At 43.9% G+C, this 13555-nt stretch overlaps 1 protein-coding gene across 2 annotated transcripts in view; it reads left to right on the top strand.

Moving 5' to 3' along the window:
* The first annotated feature begins 267 nt into the window (after positions 1 to 267).
* SACS (sacsin molecular chaperone) overlaps positions 268 to 13555 on the top strand; it is an 81972-nt gene continuing 68684 nt past the window's right edge. For both annotated transcript variants that reach the window (XM_055542544.1, XM_055542546.1), the window contains exon 1: positions 268 to 387. The gene's annotated coding sequence lies outside the window, so the exon portion shown is untranslated. The remainder of the gene's footprint in view (positions 388 to 13555) is intronic.

A 13555-nucleotide genomic window follows, 5' to 3' on the forward strand; every position in this document is an offset into this window, starting at 1 on the left:
GTGGGAAAATGCCACCCGCTAAAGACTTGTCTAAGGCAACCGACGCGCTAGGTCTCCCTGGGTCCAGCGGAGATGACCTCCTGCAGCCGTGCCTCCCTCCGAATGAAGCTCTGCAGTCAGAAGAGAAGGGACAGCGGGCTGTCTGTGGTCTGTGTCACCAGCCCAAGCCAGCAGGCCGCCTGGTGCAGCATTATCGACACCCGAGGTTGGGGATGGTTCTATCTCTTTAAAAAAAAAAAAAAAAGCATGCGTGCGGGTGGGGAGGGCGGGCTGCTGACTGCGGCACCGGCTCGGGGCCTGGACCAGCGCGGCTGCGGGGTCAGTCGCGCCGGACCCGCTGACGGGACACAAGGACAACAAAGGGCGGACGCGGCCCTGGCAGCCCCGGTGAGCGTGTGAGGCCCCGGCTGGGGGCCCGGAGGGGGCCCCGGGAGTGCGGGCCCCGCGGGGCGGGGGGAGGCGCCCGGGCCCTGCGGCCGATGGGGGAGCCGCCTTTGGAGAGGACTGGGGCGCTTCTTGAACGCCCCTGGCCGCGGTGAGGAAGGGTCTCTTTCTCCACTCCCCCTAGTCTGGGCCTCGGCCTGCGGCGGTGGGCGAGGCGACCCGCCCCCGCCGAGATGCTCAGACAGCCCGGCTTTGTCATTTTCATTTCCAGCAAGACTTCTGGGTCTGCTCACAAAGGATCCTTTGCTGTAACGTGGAGTGTGGGCCCGGGAGTGTCCTGTTGAATTGTAAAGCGGGATCCCCCAAGTGCCTTCCAGCCTGATGTAGAGCAATTGTTCTTTAAACTGCACGCCCTGAAATGAGTCCACACATATCACCCAGTTATCTTACATAGCAATATTGGAACACCCTGCTTTGAGTGGACCACGTTTTCCACAGTTATTAAATTATATTTTAATCAGTGATCCTTAAATTCTTAGAAAGAGTATCCCAGTTTTAACAACAATGAAAAATCTCTTGCTCCTTTTGTGTTTCTTAAAACAAGGTTGATACCTCGGTGAAGAGGGCTGGGTTTGTTTCTGACGTGCCAGTGTTTGGGCTTGAATTTTGTGTGACTTTGTCTTCCCTGTGTGAGGACAGCCCGTTTGGATAAAAGGCGGAATGCAGGTCAAAACCATGTGCTCCCTGGAGTTATAACCCAGGGAGCTCTGACTTCTCCAGTGCGGATGGGAGTGATAGATCCTCAACCTCATTTTATTTGTCACTTGGAAGGCAGATCTCTCATGTTGTTTCTTAAAGCTGTATACATGGATAACCAGGCATGTATTAGGTTAGTGCACGGGCATCACGTCCCACTGGTTTTACTCAGGACTAACCGGCTGTCTGTCCCTAATCTTGCCGCAAAGTCTTCTTTCTCATCATGGACAAATGACACCCAGTTCCTTGTCCTCCTTCCTCCTGCGGCCGTCCCTTCATCCTTTCTTTACCTTTCTGGCTTTTTGCCTGGCCAAACTGCTCCTTTTCTGTCGAGGTCAAGGCTCCTGCAGTTTCTCTTTCAAACCAACCATACTCTCATATCTTCCTGGCTCCTTGTTTGGTTTTCGAGATCTTTTCCATGATTAAAATGGTATTTTCTGTTCTTCACATGATAGGAAGGGAAGCTTCATGACAGCCTTTAAGACAAGGTTAGCTTACATCAGTAGAAGGCAATGGCACCCCACTCCAGTACTCTTGCCTAGAAAATCCCATGGACGGAGGAGCCTGGTGGGCTGCAGTCCATGGGGTCGCGAAGAGTCAGACACGACTGAGCGACTTCACTTTCACTTTTCACTTTCATGCATTGGAGAAGGAAATGGCAACCCACTCCAGTGTTCTTGCCTGGAGAATCCCAGCGACGGGGGAGCCTGGTGGGCTGCTGTCTATGGGGTCGCACAGAGTCAGACACGACTGAAGCGACTTAGCAGCAGCAGCAGCAGCTTACATCAGCACATCTCATGTTGCTCTATGCTGGGTTTGCTATCAGAAGACTTGGGTTCAGATCTCAGCTCTGCAGACCCCTGAAAACCCCCTCAGCTTCTGTGAGCCTCAGTTCCTTCCTATGCTAAAGATGATGGCAGTTGTTCACACAGTTTTCTGGGATTGAGATGAGCCAGTTTGTCTGAAGGCGCCCAGCACCATCCTTGGCGCAGATGTAGCTACTCAGGGGATGTTTTGTCATTTTCCCATTCAATTCTTCCAGTTACCTGTCCACCCATCCATGGGGAAGCAGGCTAAAGAGGGTTCTCTACCGTGTCCCTGAAGGAATGGATTTTGAAACGATCGTGTGACCAAGTGCTTCTTAATCAGCTCTGAGTACATAAAACATACTCAGTACTTCATAAGGATCCCTTAGGGCTTCCCAGGTGGCTCAGTGGTAAAAGAATCCCCCTGCCAATGCAGATAACATGGGTTTGATCCCTGGGCTGGGAAGATCTCCTGGAGGAAGACATGGCAACCCATTCCAGTATTCGTGCCTGGAGAATCCCATGGATAGAGGAGCCTGGCGGGCTACAGTCCATGGGGTTGTGGCGAGTTGGACATGGCTGAGAGAGCAGAGGGAAGGATCTCTTGTAAAAGTGATGCAGACATTTCCATGTCGGCACAGGCGTGTTCTGCTGGAGGAGGAAGGGCCCGGCCCTTTCCCTAGGTCCCTTTAAGTCCTGAGTGATGGCAGAATTGAGGACATCAATAGTCCTGCAGTGAGTCCAACTGAGGACCGCTAAAAGAATGATGTAAAGGGCGCCAAACTGGAAATGGGAACAGTTCCTCTGGTGGTTCTGATGGTGGACAACCAGGGTGGTAACCTGCTTTTCCTACTGCCCATGCTGGGACTGCTTTTGTTTGTATTTTACGTGCCTTTCTCCTTTCTCCTCGCCACCTTTGCCTCCCTGAAACACCACGCTGAGCGCCTTGTGTCAGACTGCAGTCAGGATGGGCCGTTGTGCCCGGGCCTCAGGAGACACGACGAAGTGGGAAGGGCCACGGCCTGGGAACCAGGGGCGTGGCCCTGTCTCAGCCTTGGCTTCTCTCTGTGCTAATTGGAGAGCCATTTAACCCCAGCTCTGAGGTGAGATGTATGATGTAGACCATCTTTACATTTCCTTCAAGGCCTGACATACTCAGTTTATAACAATTATTCCATCAAATTCCACGATTTCATGCTTGCTGCCTCTCCATTCTCACAGCAGCCTTATGAAGCAGGCAGCCCATTTTGCACATTATTAAATGTAAAATTAAGACTGAGTAGAGGCCTGACCATTCCTGATTTGTAGAAAGAGGGGGTTGATGGGACAGTCTCCAGTTTTGCTTTTCTCACTGGACATCAGTGAACGCTGAGATCAGCGCCCTTCCCCGAATACTGACCCCTGCACCATGGGGCCCTGCATCAGGGCACCCAGAGGTCATGGCCATGTGAAGCCCAGGATGCCACAGGGCTTCTCTGTCTTGTCGGGGACATTGGTGGTTCACTTACAGCAATGTTCCATCCAGACAAACGTCTGTTTTCAGTATTCTGCTCTGGCTGAGACCACCAGTCTGTCATCTAGTCCAGAAAATATGGGCTCTGCTGTTCACATAGCCTTTTCATGTGTTCTGAAATGACATTAAAAAAAAAAGTCAAAGCTTCTTGAATATTTTTATGGGTGATGATTTAAACTTCATAGAACTTCTTATTTCATTAAAGTACTAAGTCCTAGAGAGAAGTTTGGATTTTTGCTGCATCTGGAATTTGTGCACTGTTTTACCATATGAATAGAGGTTCAGTCTTTCTCCTTGTTTTTAATGCAATGATGCATTTAACCATTAAAAAAGTCCTATTAGGGTTACCAGATGAATTACAGAAACTATTGTATAAGATAAACATATTCTAAAAAATTATTTGTTTGAAACTCAAATTAAACTAGGCATATTTTTACTTGCTAAATCTGGCACCCTTATGTAAGCAGAACCTTACTTGATAAATAATGGTTACTTCATTGGAGAAGGAAATGGTAACCCACTCCAGTATTCTTGCCTGGAGAATCCCATGGACACAGGAGCCTGGTGGGCTACAGTCCATGGGATCGAAAACAGTTGGACACAACTGAGTAACTAATATTTTATTTCATTTCATTGGGCATAAAGATACTAACTTGTTAGGTTTTTAAACTTACAATATAAATTACATCCAGTCTTCATCAATTTTGTATAATATGCCAAGCATCTTCCTGGGTTTATTGACTAAAGCTTTTGTCTATGAAATGTTTAAACCGTATGATTATCCTAAGAAGATTCTGATCCTGAAGAGTGTGTCCCAGTCACCTCATGTTCCTCAGAGGCCCCGCTAATGACGGAAAAAAATACCCAAGATTTTAAATGTATTTATTTGGAGTCAGATAACATGGTTTAAAACTGACTGCACGTGAGACTAGCTCTGATGCTTCATCTTGCAGAGGCTCAATTTCCTCCTCCTTAAATGGACTCAGTGACCATTTTCCTCCTTAAATGGACTCATTTTCCTCCTTAAATGGACTCATTTTCCTCCTTAAATGGACTCAACTTCCTCCTCCTTAAATGCTCAATGGCCGCACCCCCCCTCCCCCCATCCCACCACTGTCAGATGTCAGGTGGGCAAAGTCCCCTCCCCTAGGCTTCTAGAGAAACTTGAGTTTTCCAGTGAGTGAGTGCATATTACTTTTCCCTTCAAAAATCAGATAATAATATTAGATAATATCAAATGCGATCTGTTTCAATCATATAATCTATCTTTAATGTATGATTTTAAAAGCTTTACTGAGGGACTTCCCTAGTGGTCCAGTGGGTTAAGACATCACCTTCCAGTGTAGGTGGCATGGGTTCCATCTCTGGCCTGGGAGCTAAGATCCTCGAGGCCAGAAAACTAAAACATAAAACTGAAGAAATATTGTAATGAATTCAATAAAGACTTAAAAATGGTCCACATTAAAAAAAATCTAAAAAAAAGGTAAAAGTTTTATTGAGGTATCATTCACATACTAATACAATTCACCCATACGGCATATTAATTTTGTATAAACTTGGAAGATAATTGAGCTTTTAAAGGTCAATCTGAGACTCCAGGGAGCTTATTCCAGTGGTAGCCCCTCCAGATCCTTGTCTCCAACAATTAGCTCCACCCTCTGATGGACCAAATGCTGACACTAGATCCACCCGATTCAAGACATGCTGTGAACGTATAGATGTCTCTTTTTACCTGGAAATGGCCAGAGTGATGAAATGATTCATTCTCTATTGAATACCTTCTGTATCCACGGCCTTGCATCTGACCAGGGGAGGCAAAGGTGAACAAGACATTCTGGAGGACCTTCTTGCAAAGACGAGGAAGGTTTGTATAACACAGAAGAGAACACTTGGGACACTTGAGCAGATAATTTATACATTTTTCTTATTAGATTTGATATACGATATTTTTTATGCAGTACATTCTACTGGAAATCTTTAACTGCACACACATACACGTACACACATGAGGACTCCCCTGGTGGTGCCAGTGGTAAAAGATCTACCTGCAGTGCCGCAGACTCAAGACACGGGTTCAGTCCCTGGGTTGGGAAGATCCCATGGAGAAGCAAATGGCAACCCACTCCAGTACTCTTGCCTGGAGAATCCCCATGGACAGAGGAACCTGCAGTCCATGGGGTCACAAAGGGTCGGACATGACCAAGCAGGCACACAGGACACACCATCAAAGCCCTACATAATAAATATCTGTTACCTTTAACTCTACGTCTGGGCTCTGTAAAGCCTATTATGTAAATCTTCCATTTCAGGGATGTTTATCTGGGGTCATGCAATGGCTCTAGTGACCATGGCCTTCTCTCCAGTAGACCGTGCCCAGGCAGCTCTGTTATTAAGAATGGCTGCAATTCTTCCTTTGTCTTACATTTTGGGCTCTTGATTTACAAGGTGAATTAATCTGACTTCTCTGTTTTGCAAAGATGCCTTTTTCAAGTCAGTGCTGACTCATGTTTTGCTCTGACAGCAAGGAGAGCAATACTGTTATTCCGAGGGTAATTCCAGTGAAGACTCCTGTGGGTCAGGAGTCTGTCTGCACTGGCTCCTTGTTTCTGTAATGTTAGGGACTTTCAAGGGTGAATTTTCCAGCACATCACAGAGGATTAAGCTGTGTGTGATTGTGTCTGATTGAGCATGATGAAAAGTAATGCTGATTTTTAATTCCCATCTTTAGAGGAATGTGTGTTCTATTCGCAAGAGGTCGCTGAAGTCTCTTCTGGCTTGAGTCTTTGCTATAAAGGGGTGAAAAGACTGTTTCTAGGGAGACTGGTGTGGTTGAGACAGGTAGAGCTCAGGGTTGTTGAGAACAGTGAAGGGGGAGGGGCCCTCTTGAGTCCCCACTTCCTTAGACACGGCCCTCGGTCACGTGGTCATGATTTAAACCCTGGGTGTCCGACCTGTTTCTGTTTCAAGTAGAGCAACTCAAAGAAATGTTCGCCCTGATAAGTGGAGCTGGCATGTTTCTTTCCTGCTCCTTGAATGAGATCATACATGGTGCCAACCCTGCCTGCCACGGGAAAGCCTGGGCTGCCAAAGCAGGGCACTTTTGCTGGATGGACACACTGTGTTCGTATTAGCCGTGGGCAGTGGCTTCAGGCGATGAGGCCAAATGCGTGGATTCCACAGCTGGCCAGGGCTGACCGCCAGGCCGGTTCCTTAATCGCCACTGTAGGCCACCAACTGTTTGGCCCCTGATGCGTGAGAGAAGGACAAGGGTCAGTGGGCAGAGACCATGGACTTGTCATGTCCTTTCGTGTGTTAGATAATATTCCATGAGCAAAGACTGGCGTCTCGTATGTGCGGGACTGGCCTGCAGTTCATTAGGTACTTCTAGATGTTGTTCAGGCTGGTCTTTGCGATGACTCTGTGTGGATGGGGCCAGCTGTCCTGGGCCACCGTGAGGAAGACAGGGCACGAGAGATTATGTGAGTCCCAGGCCGTGGCCTCCACCTTCAGTGATATGAGAGGGGCAGCCGACTTCCCCTTTGGGGAAATGTATGGGCAGAGAAGGACATAATAGTTCAGCGTCTATATTGTGTCAGGCAGTCAATAGCAGGACTAAGGTAAGAGATGGAGTAAAAGCCTTAGTTTAAGTCCTTGAGATGGTGCTTAACTTTGCTGGACACCAATTTCCTTAACTGTAAATGGAATTAGTAATTTGCTACCAAATCACTAGGCTCTTATGAGACTGAAACAAGACAGTATCTATAAAACCACTCTAACAAATTAAAAACACTGCACCTCTGCAAGGTAATCTTACCACCCTACATTACAGTTTTACTATCAGTAACATTTCCACTGTATTCAAAATTTAGGATATTCTGATATTCTTGACCATGTTAATGAAATAAAGACAAAATTATCATGAAAGCAGTAAAAAAAAAAACACCTAGATTTAACATATCATGATTAATTTGATTTTTCTTATTGAGGAACTGTCAAATTTATTAGTATGGATAGTTTGAATGTTTATGTTTCTTATGTTTAAAATTGCATTTGACTGCTGTTCAATCATATTAGATGCCATAGGAAAGGCTAGTAGCTTTTATCTTCCATGTGTTGTCATTGTAAAGGATTTATAGAAGTAAACGTGTGGTATACTGAAGCACTCAAAAATGGATTCATTATCAGATGGAGATTTATATACAATAGCAACATTAAACATAGAGTATAAAAATCCTGTATAGTGATAGTCAGCAAGGAACAAAACATTTCTATGGTTGAAAACAATAAGGATGAAATAGCAATAAATATACACTTAATTTGGAGCAGGGAATGGCAGTCTACTCTAGTATTGTTGCCTGGAGAATCCCACGGACAGAGAAGCCTGGTGGGCTACAGTCCACGGGGTCACAAAGAGTTGGACATGACTGAACGACTAACACACGCACACACACACACACACACACACTTAATTATAGGGAGAGGTGTGTTCATTTATCTTCATATATAGACTGTTTGGCCACTGCACACTAAGAAATGGATATTTGTTGAATTGAATAAAGGTGTGAGTGTGTGTGTGTGAATCACATACTGAGAATTAAGACATTTTAATATTTCTTTTGTCTATATATTTTGATCTTGGATTAGCACAAAGTAATCATGAGAATAAGTAAAATAATATGTAACAAAGGCTTTGTAAATGTTGATGTGCTCTATGTTTTTCAGTGTTATTCTGTGAAAGTAGCCTGGTTTATTGTTGAAATCCCCTACGTGGGGCGGAGAGGTCTGCTGGGGTGGGTCACTTCCTGGTGTCCCCAGATGCTCTTGAAGGTGTGACACACTTGCTGTCTCGCACCCCACCTGCAGAATTAATGTCTCAGTAACTGACATTGACAGGTCCTGAGGACATCTGTCATCTTGTCCCCTTCTCCTCGCCCATAGGCTGTGGGCACAGCCCCTAACCTCTTTTAGCTTTGGTGTCTTAACCTGTAAAATGAGGAAACTATACGGAAGAAATTTTCATCTACCTTCTAAGTTCTGCTTTGTCTGAGGAGTAAGATGAGAAAATCAAACAAAATTTTATTAAGGAGTCTGGCTCAGATGGTAAAGAATCTGCCTGCAATGCAGGAGACCCAGGTTCAATCCCTGGGTTGGGAGGATCCCCTGAAGAACGAAATGGCAGCCCATTCCAGTAGTCTTGACTAGAAAATCCCATGGACAGAGGAGCCTGGCAGGCTACAGTCCATGGGATCGCAAAGAGTCAGACACGACTGAGTGACAAGCACAGATACGTGGAGAGACCCAGGGACTGAATAATTCACTGAAATGGCCAGAGCCCTCAATTTAAGTAGCATCTTCAGCTAAAGACAGGGTAATGGCAGTAGTGGTTTGGGACTTCAGAAGGGAGGAAGGCAACTGACCCGAAGATAGGAAAGCACACGTTTGGTAAATAGCTGTTTGCTGGACCAGGCAGCGACAATGGGACACAGGCGAACTGCGGCAGACAGACTCTGCAGGGTCCTCCCTGTCCGTGTGCCTGGTTCATACCACAGTTCTGTACGGCGATGGCCCATCCCGGAATAGACGCTCTGTGTTCCTGTAGATAGTTAGTGAGAAGGGCAAAGCTTCTTCCTGAGTCTTTGGGGCCTTAAGAGCATCAGCCTAAATTTTCCAGTAGTCATGCATGGATGTGAGAGAAGGACCATAGAGAAAGCTGAGCACCAAAGAATTGATGCTTTTGAACCGTGGTATTGGAGAAGACTCTTGAGAGGCCCTTGGACTGCAAGGAGATCCAACTAGTCAATCCTAAGGGAAATCAGTCCTTAGGTGATAAAGTGATTCAATTATACATGCATAAATATGTATATATATTCTTTTTCATCTTCTTTTCAATTATGGTTTATCACAGGATACTGAATATATAGTTCCCTGTGCTGCACAGTAGGACCTTGTAGTTTATCCATCCTATATATAATGGTTTGCATCTGTGGTGATTTAGTTGCTAAGTCGTGTCCAACTGTTGTGATCCCATGAATGCCTGCCATGCTCCTCTGTCCATGGGATTCTCCAGGTGAGAATAGTGGAGTGGGTCACCATTTCCTTCTCCAGAGGATCTTCCCGACCCAGAAATCGAACCCAGGTCTCCGGCATTGCAGACATATTCTTTACCTACTGAGCTATGAGAGAAGTCCTAATTTGCATCTACTAACCCCAAAACTTCCAGTCCATCCCTCTCTGACTGTCTTTCTGTTAACAATCACAGGTCTGTTCTCTACATCTATCAGTCTGTTCATAAATAAGTTCACTCGTGTGACATTTTAGATTCCACATATAAGTGATGTCATACAGTATCTGTCTTTTCCTTTCTGACTTACTTCACTTAGTATGATAACCTCCAGGTCCATCTATGTGGCTTATCAGCCCAAATTCATTCTCATGCCAAAGAGATACAATTGGAGGTAGCAAATTTTTCTCCCCTATTTAATACTATTAAATAAATAGTATTATTTAAATACCATGTGCAGAATTTCATATGAATGAAGAAGGATCTATTTGGTACCGAGGGGGTCTTGGGAACCCTGAGGAATACTTTGAATGCTTGGGGAGTAAGTTCTCAGGGTGGTTTCACAAGGCCTTGGGTGCATACCTTGATAAGAAGAGAGGGCATGAGTGGTGTTCAGGGAAGGAATAGTTGCTCCTCACTGCCGCTGCTAAGTCGCTTCAGATGTGTCCAACTCTGTGCGACCTCATAGAAGGCAGCCCACCAGGCCCCACCGTCCCTGGGATTCTCCAGGCAAGAACAATGGAGTGGGTTGCCATTTCCTTCTCCAATGCATGAAAGTGAAAAGTGAAAGTGAAGTCACTCAGTCGTGTCTGACTCTTAGCGACCCCATGGGCTGCAGCCCACCAGGCTCCTCCGTCCTTGGTATTTTCCAGGCAAGAGTACTGCAGTGGGGTGCCATTGCCTTCTCCAGATGCTCCTCACAAAGGCAGCAAAAATGAGGTTGCAATGCAACGGTGACCCTTTCTGCAAATCTCTTCTCTCCTTACCTCCCCTCCCCTTTTTTCCTCTTCCTCTTTTTAAAAACCTTGTTTGTTGAGTCTGTTAGTCCATCTGTACCTCATTCTTAATGAATAGCTATTATGATAATAAATGAAAGATATTAAAGATATTACTTCAAACAAAGATGTCATTATATACTACTCTATCATGTTATAAATGTATTTTCAACATTATCCCATGATAGAGACACAGTATAGTAGACATTTAATTTTTACCATTATTAAATGGAAATACCATGCATGCAAAAGAGTATGTATAAATTAGACTCTTTTGTCCACTTTCTTTTGAGGTAGTTTATTTTTTATTTTCAAGAGTTCTCTGTTGATTATTTGTGTGGCAGGTATGTTCTCCTGATGTGTGTAGCTTGAGATGTTCATCTTTTTAATGTGGTTTGAATGTAGTCATCTTTTTCTTCTGTGGTTCGTGCTTTCTATCTGCTGTTTAAAGAGTTCATTTCTACCCTGAGGTCATGAGGATATTGGGTTCTATTTCTTTCTAGCAACTTTACGGTTTGATTGTCTCACTGATGCCCTTAATCACCTGGAATTGATACTTGTGTGCACTGTGAGGTTCAAATACATTTCTCTGTCCAGGTGGGTAAGTACTTGTCCCAGTAACATTTCTTGAATGGTCCAGCTTTCCCCACTGTACCCTACCAACAGCTCTGTCACCTATCAAGTTTCCATTAATGCAAGGATCTGTTTCTGAGCCTTATACCCTTTGATTGTTTCTGTTTGAATACCATACCAACTCAGGTATTATAGTTTTACATTACAGTTTCTATTTAGCAAAGCAAGTCTTTCCCCTCATACTTCTGAAAGACTGTCTTTATTTTTACCCCCTTGGCTTCCCATAGAACTTTTAGAATTTCAAATTTTATTTTGAAAGGTTGTTGGGATTTTGATTGGAATGTCTTTGAATTAAAAGACCAATTGGAGGAGAGGGGGCATTTCAGTGATATTGATCCTTCCTGCCCTGCATCATGTATATGTCGCCATTTTTAAAGGGTGTCTTTTGTTCAAGTTTATAGATTTTCTACCTAAAATTTTTATACAAGTTTTGTGTTATAATTATTCCAAGGTAACTTTTTTTTTTCTTGGCATTATAAATAGTTGTCTCTAAAAATACCCTAAAAAAACTTTTGCTGGTATGTAGAACTTCAGTTGAACTTCTATCAGTAATCTGGATCAACTCTATCATTAATTCTATTGACTTGTCTGAAATACTTTTTGAATGTCCCACCTGTGAAAGGTGATGATTCCCCCCACCTCCTGTCCCTGTCCAGTGAAATGTTTACTAGACACAGAGATAGCCCAATGTGAGGTTTGCTCATTAAGAAGTTCCCATCTATTTCCTCTTTACTAAATGTTTTTTGTTTTCTTTCCTATTTGACAGAAGGTCTTTAATGGGTATGGAATTTGATCCTCTGATAAGCCCAATTAGGTAATAAACTAGTATCTTGTATTATACTATATATGCTGCATTCAGCTTGCTAATATGTATTTAGAAGTTTTGCATCTGTGTTCATGAATGACATTGGCCAGTAATTTTCCTTTTCCATACTATGCCAGTCTGGTTTAGATAACTGGATTTGGGAATTATCAGACAGATGGCATTATTTGGGCATATTGTTTGTTTTTATGTTTTCTGGTAGACTTTGTTGTTTTAGAGTACCTTGCTTATTGAATATTTGGTACATCTTTCCAGTAAAACCATCTAGCCTAATGTTTTCCCTTTGGAGAGATTTTAAATATCAGTGAATGAAACTATTTTGGATTGACTTGTTTCTTGAATTTGTCTGGTACTTTATATTTTTTCAATAATTTGTCTATTTTCAAAGTTTGAAAATTCATTACCTTAGAGTTATTTTTAGGGGATTCCCTGGTGGTCCAGTGGTTAGGACTCTGCACTTTCACTGCTCAGGTCTGAGTTCAGTTCCTGGTGACGTGCTAAGTCACTTCAGTCGTGTCCAACTCTTTGTGACCCCATGGACTGTCAGACCCCATGGACTGTAGCTGGACAGGGTCCTCTTGTCTATGGGATTTTCCAGTCAAGAATACTGGAGTGGGTTGCCATTTCCTACTCTAGGGGATCTTCCTGACCCAGGGATCGAACCCACGTCTCTTACATCTCCTGCGTTGACAGGAAGGTTCCTTACCACTAGTGCCACCTGGGAAGCACAGAATGTAGCCAATTACTGGTAGGAGATGTAAAAGCTTGCAAGCCATATGGCATGACCACAAATAAATAAATAAATGATGTTTAAAAAATAATATTCTGTTATCTTTTAAATTCCTGATGCATCCCATTTTCATCCCTATATATATGTATATATTATGTATATTCTTTTATCTTGATCAGTCTTGCTGCAAATTGGCCAATTTTATTAGACTTTTAAAATAACTCACTTTTCCATTGTATCTTTGTTTTCTATTTTGTTAATTCTACTCTTATCTACTCTCAATCTTATTTTCTTTGGATTTATCCCCATAATCTTTTTTCTAAGATCTTGAAATGGATACTTAATTTTCAGTCATTTATTTTCCTGAATGAAATTATTGAAGGCAGTAAATGTTCCATCAATTCAGTTCAGTCCAGCTGCATAACACACTAGTGATGAGAATGTCAGCAGCAGAAAGAAAGAAAGGAACAGGAGAACTATTTTAAATAATCAGTTCAGTTGAGTTCAGTCGCTCAGTCGTGTCCGACTCTTTGTGACCCCATGAATCGCAGCACGCCAGGCCTCCCTGTCCATCACCAAATCCCGGAGTTCACTCAGACTCACGTCCATCGAGTCAGTGATGCCATCCAGTCATCTCAACCTCTGTCGTCCCCTTCTCCTCCTGCCCCCAATCACTCCCAGCATCAGAGTCTTTTCCAATGAGTCAACTCTTCGCATGAGGTGGCCAAAGTACTGGAGTTTCAGCTTTAGCATCATTCCTTCCAAAGAAATCCCAGGGCTGATCTCCTTTAGAATGGACTGGTTGGATCTCCTTGCAGTCCAAGGGACTCTCAAGAGTCTTCTCCAACACCACA

This window comes from Bubalus kerabau, chromosome 12 (assembly GCF_029407905.1).
Source record: "Bubalus kerabau isolate K-KA32 ecotype Philippines breed swamp buffalo chromosome 12, PCC_UOA_SB_1v2, whole genome shotgun sequence".
Lineage (NCBI taxonomy): Eukaryota > Metazoa > Chordata > Mammalia > Artiodactyla > Bovidae > Bubalus > Bubalus kerabau.